The 12,078-nt window shown below is 36.8% G+C and overlaps 1 non-coding gene across 1 annotated transcript; it reads right to left on the bottom strand.

Moving 5' to 3' along the window:
- Positions 1–11,613: 11,613 nt before the first annotated feature.
- Positions 11,614–11,721, bottom strand: LOC112761238 (small nucleolar RNA R71). Its single transcript, XR_003181643.1, has one exon. It is a non-coding gene; the product is annotated as a small nucleolar RNA R71 (small nucleolar RNA).
- Between the last annotated feature and the right edge of the window lie 357 nt (positions 11,722–12,078).

Below are 12,078 nucleotides of genomic sequence, written 5' to 3'. Positions count from 1 at the left end.
GAGGATGGGAAGGGTCCCATAAAATCAATTCCCCACACATCAAACAATTCTAATTCCATTATAAACCTCTGTGGCATCTCATTTTTCTTGGGTAGATTGCCAGCCCTTTAGCATTCATTTCACCTTGACACCAATTCCTTTGCATCCTTGAACATGGTTAGCCAATAGAACCCATATTGTAGCACCTTAGCTGTAGTTCTTTCCCTACTAAAATGGCCTCCATATGCAGATCTATGACATTGCCAAAGCACTTCTTGCCCTTCCTCTTGTGAAATACACCTTCTCAAGATCCCATCAGCACACTTTTTGAACAAATAGGGCTCATCCCAAATGTAGTGTTTAGCATCTGATGAGCGGATAATTTATACGCTTTTTGGCATTATTTTTAGTATGTTTTTAGTATATTTTAGTTAGTTTTTATTATGTTTTTATTAGTTTTTAAATAAAAATCACATTTCTGGACTTTACTATGAGTTTGTATGTCTTTCTATGATTTTAGGTATTTTCTGGCTGAAATTGAGGGACCTGAGCAAAAATCTGATTCAGAGGCTGAAAAAGGACTGCAGATGCTGTTGGATTCTGACCTCCCTACACTCGAAGTGGATTTTCTGGAGCTACAAAAACCCAATTGGCGCGTTCTCAATTGCGTTGGAAAGTAGACATCCTGGGCTTTCCAGCAATATATAATAGTCAATACTTTGCCCAAGATTTCATGGCCCAAACCGGCATTCTAAATCAGCTTAAGAATTCTGGCGTCAAAACGCCAGAACTAGCACAAAAGCTGGAGTTAAACGCCCAAACTGGCACAAAAGCTGGCGTTTAACTCCAAGAAAAGTCTCTACACATGGAAGCTTCAATGCTCAGCCCAAGCACACACCAAGTGGGCCCGGAAGAAGATTTCTGCATTAATTACTTATTTCTGTAAACCTTAGGCTACTAGTTCTCTATAAATAGGACATTTTACTATTGTATTTTAAAAAAAAAATCTTTGATAAGTCTTCTGCTATCTTAGACGCTTTTGGAGGCTGGCCTCATGGCCATGCCTAGACCTTGTTCTTATGTATTTTCAACGGTGGAGTTTCTACACACCATTGATTAAGGCGTGGAGCTCTGCTGTTCTTCATGAATTAATGCAAAGTACTATTGTTTTTCTATTCAACTCAAGTCTATTTCTTCTCCAAGATATTCATTCGCACCCAAGAACATGATGAATGTGATGATTATGTGACACTCATTACCATTCTCAACTATGAACGTGTGACTGACAACCACTTCCGTTCTACATGCAAACAAGCTTGAATGTGTATTTCTTGGGTTTCTAATCTAAGATTAGAACCTTCGTGGTATAGGATAGAATTATTGGCGGCCATTCCTGAGATCCGGAACGTCTAAACCTTGTCTATGGTATTCTGAGTAGGATCTGGGAAGGGATGACTGTGACGAGCTTCAAACTCGTGAGTGTTGGGCGTGTGACAGACGCAAAAGGATCAATAGATCCTATTCCAACATGATCGAGAACTGACAGATGATTAGCCGTGGGGTGACAGCGTGCGTAGAACATTTTTACTGAGAGGACGGGAAGTAGCCATTGACAACGGTGTTGCCCAATATAAAGCTTTCCATGGAAAGGAGTATGAATGATTGGAAGAAGGCAATAGAAAAGCAGAGGTTCAGGAGGAACAGAGCATCTTCATACGCTTATCTGAAATTCCTACCAATGAATTACATAAGTATCTCTATCTCTATCTTTATTTTATGTTTTATTTATCTTTAATTATCAATCCTCCATAACCATTTGAATCTGCCTGACTGAGATTTACAAGATGACCATAGCTTGCTTCAAGCCGACAGTCTCCGTGGGATCGACCCTTACTTACGTAAGGTATTACTTGGACGACCCAGTGCACTTGCTGGTTAGTTGTGCGGAATTGTGACAAAGTGTGATTCACGTTTGAGAGCTCCAAGTCTTTGGGGCCATTGTTGATGATCACAATTTCTTGCACTAGCATCTTTGATTAGCTTTCTCCTCATGTGTTTGTTGATGTTAATTGGTAGTTCCCCAATAGCCTTGAAATTGGCTATGTCTGCAAACCAAGGGGCTTCTTGGATCATCATCAACTGCTCATCAGGGAAGCTCTCATTTACTACAAGTTGGTGTGCCTCATCTTCGTTTTGTGGGATCCTTGATAGGTGGTCAGCCACTTTAGTTTTTGCTCCACTCCTATCTTTAATTTCGATATCAAACTCTTGGAGTAGGAGGATCCACCTTACTAGTCTGGGCATGGACTCTTGTTTGGTAAGCAAATATTTGAGTGTTGCATGATCAGTGAATACAATTAATTTAGAGCCAATAAGATATGATCTAAATTTGTCAAAAGCAAAGACAATGGCAAGTAATTCTTTCTCTGTAGTGGTATAGTTCCTTTGATTCTCATTAAGGACTTTGCTGGCATAATAAATAACATGCACCAATTTGTCCCTTCTCTGTCCTAAAACAGCACCAACAGCAAAGTCAGATGCATCACACATCAACTCAAAAGGTAAATTCCAGCATGGTGGTGCTATGATAGGTGCAGAGGAAAGTCTGTTTTTGAGCTCATCAAAGGCTAGCATGCATTCTTTATCAAAGATAAAAGGTACATTAGAGACAAGCAAGTTACTCAAAGATTTGGCAACTTTTGAAAAATCTTTAATGAACCTTCTAAAAAAGCCAGCATTTCCTAGAAAACTTCTAATTGCTTTGACTTTGCAAGGTGGGGGTAGCTTTTCAATCGCCTCCACCTTAGCCTTGTCCACCTCTATGCCTCTTTTTGAGATCTTATGACCAAGAACCACCCTCTCTGTAACCATAAAATGGCACTTCTCCCAATTCAAAACAAGGTTGGTTTCTTGGCATCTCTTTAGCACTAAATACAGAAAAGTCATCCATAAACACCTCAATGAATCTTTCAATCATGTCTGAAAATATGGAGAGCATGCACCTTTGGAATGTTGCAGGTGCATTGCAAAATCCAAAGGGCATTCTCTTATAAGGAAAGACACCTTAGGGACAAGTAAATGAGGTTTTCTCCTGGTCCTTGGGATCTACAACTATTTGGTTGTAGCCAGAATAAAAGTCCAAAAAGCAATAATATTCATGTCCGGCCAGTCTTTCAAGCATCTGATCCATGAAAGGTAGGGGGAAGTGATCCTTCTTGGTAGCTTCATTAAGCTTCCTATAATCGATGCACATGCGCCAGCCAGTCACTGTTCTTGTTGTTATTAGCTCATTCTTCTCATTTGGTACAACAGTGATCCCTCCGTTCTTAGGAACTACTTGCACAGGGCTTACCCAAGGGCTGTCTGAGATGGGTAAATTACCCCCGCTTTCCACAACTTCAACACCTCTTTTTGCACTACTTCATTCATGGTTGGGTTTAGCCTTCTTTGTTACTGTCTTGAGGGCTTAGCACCTTCTTGAAGTAGGATTTTGTGCATACACATTGAAGGACTGATTCCCTTCAAGTCTGCAAGTGTCTATCCTATGGCATCCTTGTGTTGCTTCAGCACTTGGATAAGCTCCTCTTCTTGCTCCTCACTCAAGCTTGAATTAATGATTACTGGGTAAGTGTTATTATCACTCAAGTAGGCATACTTAAAGCTTGGAGGCAAGGTCTTCACCTCTAATTTTAGTGCTTCCATTTTCTTGCTGCCTATGTGGTTCAGCATGATTGAATTCTCCATGGTTCCTTGTGGTAATTCTCCACCTGATGCTTGTTGCTCCAACTCCATAGTTCCTTCACATTGCTCTTCTTCTAAAACCCCTTGAACTATCTGTTCTATGGTATCTATCATCATGCATTCTCCAATGGATTCTTTGGGGTAACTCATTGCTTTGAAGACATTGAAAAGCATCTTCTCTTTATGTAACCTCAAGACTAGTTCCCCTTTTTGAACATCAATAATGGCTCCAGCAGTAGCTAGGAATGGTCTTCCTAGAATGATTGATGTGTTGACCTCTTCTTCCATATCCAGCACAACGAAGTCAGCTGGGAAAAAAAACTCTCCCACTTTCACCAACAAATCCTCCACTACACCATGAGGAAAATTTAATGTTCTGTCACCCAATTGGAGTGCAATTCTTGTTGGTTTGGCTTTCTCGATCTTCATCCTTCTCATCATAGCCAAGGACATGAGATTGATGCTAGCCCCTATGTCACACAATGCTTTTTCAATGGTGATATCACCTATGATGCAGGAAATTTGGAAGCTCCCTGGGTCTTTCATCTTCTAAGGAAGCTTCTTTTGTATGATGGCACTGCACTCCTGATGAGCGGATAATTTATACGCTTTTTGGCACTGTTTTTACATAGTTTTTAGTATGTTTTAGTTAGTTTTTACTATGTTTTTATTAGTTTTATTCAAAAATCACATTTCTGGACTTTACTATGAGTTTGTATGTTTTTATGTGATTTCATGTATTTTCTGGCTGAAATTGAGGGACATGAGCAAAAATCTGATTCAGAGGCTGAAAAATGACTGCAGATGCTGTTGGATTCTGACCTCCCTGCACTCGAAATGGATTTTCTGGAGCTACAAAACCCCAATTGGTGCGCTCTCAATTGCATTGGAAAGTAGACATCCCGGGCTTTCCAGCAATATATAATAGTCCATACTTTTCCCGAGTTTTTATAACGCAAACTGGCATTCGAACGCCCACTTTCTACCCTATTCTGGCATTAAACGCCAGAACTGGCATAAAAGCTGGAATTAAACGCTCAAACTGGTACCAAAGCTGGCGTTTAACTCCAAGAAGAGTCTCTACATGTGAAAGCTTCAATGCTCAGCCCAAGCACACACCAAGTGGGCCCCAGAAGTGGATTTCTGCACTACCTGCACTTAGTTACTTATTTTTTGTAACCCTAGCTACTAGTTTAGTATAAAAACTACTTTTAGTGATTTATTTTACATCCTTGATCAGTTTTATGCTATCGTAGATCATATTGTACACGTTTGGAGGCTGGCCTCATGGCCATGCCTGGACCTTCATCACTTATGTACTTTCAACGGTGGAGTTTCTACACCTCATAGATTAAGGTGTGGAGCTCTGTTGTTCCTCATGAATTAATGCAAAGTACTATTGTTTTTCTATTCAATTCAAGCTTATTCTTATTCTAAGATATTCATTCGCACCCAAGAACATGATGAATGTGATGATCAAGTGACACTCATCACCATTCTCACTTATGAACGCGTGCCTGACAAACACTTCCGTTCTACATGAAAGCTAGCTTGAATGCATATCTCTTGGCCTCCTGGTTCACGATGCATGGTTGACTCTCTTGACAACAGAGACCTCCATTCCGTGAGATCAGAGTCTTCGTGGTATAAGCTAGAATCAATTGGCAGCATTCTTGACATCCGAAAAGTCTAAACCTTGTCTGTGGTATTCCGAGTAGGATCTGGGATGGGATGACTGTGATGAGCTTCAAACTCACGAGTGTTGGGCGTAGTGACAGACGCAAAAGGATCAATGGATCCTATTCCAACATGAGCGAGAACCGACAGATGATTAGCCGTGCAGTGACAGCGCATTTTGACCATTTTCACTTAGAGGACGGATGGTAGCCATTGACAACGGTGATCCCCCAACATACAGCTTGCCATAGAAAGGAGTATGAATGATTGAATGAAGGCAGTAGGAAAGCAGAGATTCAGAAGGAGCAAAGCATCTCTATACGCTTATCTGAAATTCCCACCAATGAATTACATAAGTATATCTATCTTATTTTCTGTTTTAATTACATTTTAATTATCAAAACCTCATAGCCATTTGAATCCGCCTGACTGAGATTTACAAGGATGACCACAGCTTGCTTCAAGCCGACAATCTCCGTGGGATCGACCTTTACTCACGTAAGGTTTATTACTTGGACGACCCAATGCACTTGCTGGTTAGTTGTGCGGAGTTGTGAAAAGGAGTTGAGATTACAATCGTGCGTACCAAGTTTTTGGCGCCGTTGAGATCACAATTTCGTGCACCAAGTTTCTGGCGCCGTTGCCGGGGATTGTTCGAGTTTGGACAACTGACGGTTCATCTTGTTGCTCAGATTAGGTAATTTTATTTTATTTTTATGTTTTTTTTATTTTCGAAAAATTTTCAAAAAAAATATATGAAATAAATAAATTATTCTTTGTCTTCAGAATTCTTAAGAATGAATTCTAGAGTTTCATGATGAATTGTTGAAGTCTGGCTGGATGTGAAGCCATGTCTAATCTTTTGGACCAAGGTTTCAACTTATCATCACAAGAGCTTGTTAATTTCTATCAATCTTGCTGTTGAATGTAATGATCTGCTAAAGCTTGGCTGGCCATTGGCCATGTCTAGTGTTTTGGACCGAAGCTTTCACTGAAAGCTTGGCTAGCTAGTAAATCATGTCTAATTCCTGGACCGGAGCTTTAGACTAACATTGCATGATTCCTGGAATTCTTATTAAAAATTTTGAAATCTTTATTTTCTTTTCCAAAATAATTTTCGAAAAATACAAAAAAAATTTAATAAAATCATAAAATCGAAAAGAATTTTGTGTTTCTTGTTTGAGTCATGTGTCAATTGCATCTTTTCAAATTCCTAAAAATTTTCAAAAATTCATGCATGTGACCGTCATAATCTTCAAGTTGTTCTTGATGATTTTCTTTGTTTGATCTTTGTATTTTTATGTTTTGTGTCTTTTCTTGTTTTTCATATGCATTTTCAATTTGTTAGTGTCTAAACATTGAAAATTTCTAAGTTTGGTGTCTTGCATGTGTGTCTTTTCTTAAAAATTTTCAAAAATAAGTTCTTGGTGTTCATCTTGACATTCAAAGTGTTCTTGGTGTTCATCTTGACATTCAAAGTGTTCTTGCATGCATCATGTGTTTTGATCTTGAATTTTCATGTTTTGAGTCATTTTGATGTTTTTCTCTCTCCTCATTAAAAATTCAAAAATCAAAAAAATATCTTTCCCTTATTCTTCTCATAAATTTTGAAAATTTGGATTGACTTAGTCAAAAATTTTTAAAAAATCTAGTTGTTTCTTATGAGTCAAGTCAAATTTTCAATTTAAAAATACTATCTTTTCAAAAATTTTTCAAAAATCAAATCTTTTTCATTTTTCTTTCATTTTTTTCGAAAATTTTAAAAATTGATTTTCAAAATCTTTTTCTTATTTTTATTTCATATTTTCCAAAATCTTTACTAACAATTAATGTGATTGATTCAAAATTTTAAGTTATTACTTGCCTAGTAAGAAAGGTTCAATCTATAAATTTTAGAATCATATCTTTTTTTTCTTGTTAGTCAAGTAATTAACTTTAATTTCAAAAATCAAATCTTTTTAAATTTCTTTTTTTTCAAATCTTTTTCAAAATAAATTTCAATCATATCTTTTTCAAAACTTAATTTCAAAATCTTTTCTAACTTCTAATCCTTTCAAAATTGATTTTCAAAATCCTTTTCAATTAACCACTGATGAGCGGATAATTTATACGCTTTTTGGAATTGTTTTTAGTATGTTTTTAGTAGGATCTAGTTACTTTTAGGGATGTTTTTATTAGTTTTTATGTTAAATTCACATTTCTGGACTTTACTATGAGTTTGTGTGTTTTTCTGTGATTTCAGGTATTTTTTGGCTGAAATTGAGGGACTTGAGCAAATATCAGATTCAGAGTTGAAGAAGGACTGCTGATGTTGTTGGATTCTGACCTCCCTGCACTCAAAGTGGATTTTCTGGAGCTACAGAACTCAAAATGGCGCGCTTCCAATTGCGTTGGAAAGTAGACATCCAAGGTTTTCCATCAATATATAATAGTTCATACTTTGGCTGGGTTTATATGACACAAAAGAGCGTTGAACGCCAGTTCTGCGCTGCAGTCTGGAGTTAAACGCCAGAAACACGTCACAAGCCAGAGTTGAACGCCAGAAACACGTTACAAACTGGCGTTCAACTCCAAGAATGACCTCTCCACGTGTAAACTTCAAGCTCAGCCGAAACACACACCAAGTGGGCCCCTGAAGTGGATTTATGCATCAATTACTTACTTCTGTAAACCCTAGTAACTAGTTTAGTATAAATAGGACTTTTTACTATTGTATTAGACATCTTGGGATGTCTGGTTCTTAGATCATGGGGACTGGCCATTCGGCCATGCCTGAACCTTTCACTTATGTATTTTCAAACGGTAGAGTTTCTGCACTCCATAGATTAAGGTGTGGAGCTCTGCTGTTCCTTATGAATTAATGCAAAGTACTCCTGTTTTTCTATTCAATTCAACTTATTCCGCTTCTAAGATATTCATTCGCACTTCAACATGAATGTGATGAACGTGACAATCATCATCATTCCCCCACGAACGCGTGCCTGACAACCACTTCCGTTCCACCTTAGATTGGATGATTATCTCTTGGATCTCTTAATCAGAATCTTCGTGGTATAAGCTAGATTGATGGCGGCATTCATGAGAATCTGGAAAGTCTAAACCTTGTCTGTGGTATTCCGAGTAGGATTCTAGGATTGAATGACTGTGACGAACTTCAAACTCGTGAGTGCTGGGCGTAGTGACAGACGCAAAAAGAGGGTGAATCCAATTCCAGTATGATCGAGAACCTCAGATGATTAGCCATGCCGTGACAGAGCATTTGGACCATTTTCACAAGAGGATGGGATGTAGCCATTGACAACGGTGATGCCTCCAGATGATTAGCCATGCAGTGACAGCGCATCGAACCATTTTCATAGAGAGGATAAAAAGTAGCCATTGACAACGGTGATGCCCTTACATAAAGCCAGCCACGGAAAGGAGTAGGACTGATTGGATGAAGACAGCGGGAAAGCAGAGATTCAGAGGAACGAAAGCATCTCTATACGCTTATCTGAAATTCTCACCAATGATATGCATAAGTATTTCTATCTTTATTTTTTGTTTATTTATTATTTTTATTCGAAAACTCCATAACCATTTGATATCCGCCTGACTGAGATTTACAAGGTGACCATAGCTTGCTTCATACCAACAATCTCCGTGGGATCGACCCTTACTCACGTAAGGTTTATTACTTGGACGACCCAGTGCACTTGCTGGTTAGTTGTGCGAAGTTGTGAAGTTATGCTTGGACCATGGTATTGTGCACCAGTTTGTTGGCGCCATTACCAGGGAGAGAACGAACAACAAATTTTACAACCTCAGAGTAACAATTTCGCATACCAAGTTTTTGGCGCCATTGCCGGGGATTGTTCGAGTTTGGACAACTGACGGTTCATCTTGTTGCTCAGATTAGGTAATTTTATTTTTGTTTTATTTTCAAAAATTTTTCAAAAATCTTTCAAAAATTTCTCATCTGTTTTCGAAAAATAAATAAATAAATAAATCTTTTCAAAAATTATATTTTTCTTCAGAATTTTTAAGAATGAATTCTAGTGTTTCATGAAGCATGTTGAAGCCTGGCTGGCTGTAAAGCCATGCCTAAATTCATTAGGACTGGGGTTCCAACCCAACATTATCAAGAGCAAGCTAGTTGTTGCTAATTCACCTGCTGCTGTTCCAGATCCACCTGATTTACATGCTAAAGCTTGACTGGCTATTAAGCCATGTCTAACCCTCAGATTGGAGCTTTAGACTAAGAGTGCAAGATTCCTGGAATTCATATTAAAAATTTTGGAATCCTTATTTTTCTTTTTCACATTAATTTTCGAAAAATCCAAAAAAAATTAGAAAATCATAAAAATAAAAAATATTTTGTGTTTCTTGTTTGAGTCTTGAGTCAGATTTTAAGTTTGGTGTCAATTGCATGCTCATCTTGCATTTTTCGAAAAATTCATGCATTCATAGTGTTCTTCATGATCTTCAAGTTTTTCTTGGTAAATCTTCTTGTTTGATCTTTGCATTTTCAAGTTTTGTGTCTTTTCTTGTTTTTCATATGCATTCTTGCATTCATAGTGTCTATACATGAAAAATTTTTAAGTTTGGTGTCTTGCATGTTTTCTTTGCATTAAAAAAAATATTTCAAAAATATTTTCTTGATGTTCATCATGATCTTCATAGTGTTCTTGGTGTTCATCTTGACATTCATAGCATTCTTGCATGCATTCATTGTTTTGATCCAAAATTTTCATGCATTGCATCATTTTCATGTTTTTCTCTCTCATCATTAAAAATTCAAAAATCAAAAAAATATCTTCTCCTTTTTTTCTCATAAATTTTTGAAAATTTGAGTTGACTTTTTAAAAAATTTTTAAAATTCAATTGTTTCATATTAGTCAAATCAAATTTTCAATTTAAAAATCTTATCTTTTCAAAATATTTTCCATTTTTCTTATCTATTTTCGAAAATTCTAAAAATATTTTTCAAAAATCTTTTTCTCAATTTTATCTCATAATTTTCGAAAATATCATCAACAATTAATGTTTTGATTCAAAAATTTCAAGTTTGTTACTTGCTTGTTAAGAAAGATTCAAACTTTAAATTCTAGAATCATATCTTGTGATTTCTTTTGAATCAAGTCATTAATTGTGATTTTAAAAGTCAAATCTTTTTCAAAACTAATTTCAATCATATCTTTTCAAAAATATCTTTTTATCTTATCTTTTTCAAAAATTTGATTTTAAAATATCTTTTCTAACTTCTTATCTTCTTATTTTTTCAAAATTGATTTTCAAAATCTTTTTTCAACTAACTAATTGACTTTTTGTTTGTTTCTTATCTTTTTCAAAACTACCTAACTAACTCTATCTCTCTAATTTTCGAAAATATCTCCCTTTTTTTCAAAAATTCTTTTTAATTAGATAATTATTTCAATTTTTAATTTTAATTTGATTTCATTCCTAATTTTCGAAAATCACTAACCCCTTTTCAAAATTTATTTACGAAAATCCTCCTTCTCTCTCATCTCCTTCTATTTATTTATTCATCTACTAATACTTCATCTCACCTAAATTCGAACCCCCTCTTCTATCTGTGTTCGAATTCCTTTCTTTTTCCTCTTCTTCTACTCACATAAGGGAACCTCTGTACCTGGGCAAAAAGGATCCCTATTATTATTTTTCTGTTTTCTTCTTTTTCATATGAGCAGGAGCAAGGACAAGAACATTCTTGTTGAAGCAGACCCTGAACCTGAAAGGACACTGAAGAGGAAATTAAGAGAAGCTAAAATACAACAATCCAGAGACAATCTTTCAGAAATTTTTGAACAAAAAGAGGAGATGGCAGCCGAAAATAATAATAATGATAGGAGAATGCTTGGTGACTTTACTGCACCAAATTCCAATTTACATGGAAGAAGCATCTCCATCCCTACCATTGGAGCAAACAATTTTGAGTTGAAACCTCAACTAGTTTCTCTAATGCAACAAAACTTCAAGTTTCATGGACTTCCATCTGAAGATCCTTTTCAGTTCTTTACTGAATTCTTGCAGATATGTGATACTGTAAAGACTAATAGAGTAGATCCTGAAGTCTACAGGCTCATGCTTTTCCCTTTTGCTGTAAGAGACAGAGCTAGAATATGGTTGGACTCTCAACCAAAAGATAGCCTGAACTCATGGGATAAGCTGGTCACGGCTTTCTTAGCCAATTTCTTTCCTCCTCAAAAGCTTAGTAAGCTTAGAGTGGATGTTCAAACCTTCAGACAGAAAGAAGGTGAATCCCTCTATGAAGCTTGGGAGAGATATAAGCAACTGACCAAAAAGTGTCCTTCTGACATGCTTTCAGAATGGACATCCTGGATATATTCTATGATGGTCTGTCTGAATTAGCTAAGATGTCATTGGATACTTCTGCAGGTGGATCCATTCACCTAAAGAAAACGCCTGCAGAAGCTCAAGAACTTATTGACATGGTTGCTAACAACCAGTTTATGTACACTTCTGAGAGGAATCCTGTAAGCAATGGGACGCCTCAAAAGAAGGGAGTTCTTAAAATTGATGCTCTGAATGCCATATTGGCTCAGAACAAACTATTGACTCAGCAAGTTAATATGATTTCTCAGAGTCTGAATGGAATGCAAGCTGCATCCAACAGTACTCAAGAGGCGCCTTCTGAAGAAGAGGCCTATGATCCTAAGA

Source organism: Arachis hypogaea, chromosome 16, assembly GCF_003086295.3.
Source record: "Arachis hypogaea cultivar Tifrunner chromosome 16, arahy.Tifrunner.gnm2.J5K5, whole genome shotgun sequence".
Taxonomy (NCBI): Eukaryota; Viridiplantae; Streptophyta; class Magnoliopsida; order Fabales; family Fabaceae; genus Arachis; species Arachis hypogaea.
Note: the sequence above shows the minus strand (reverse complement) of the source record. Positions and strands in the feature narration are given on the sequence as shown.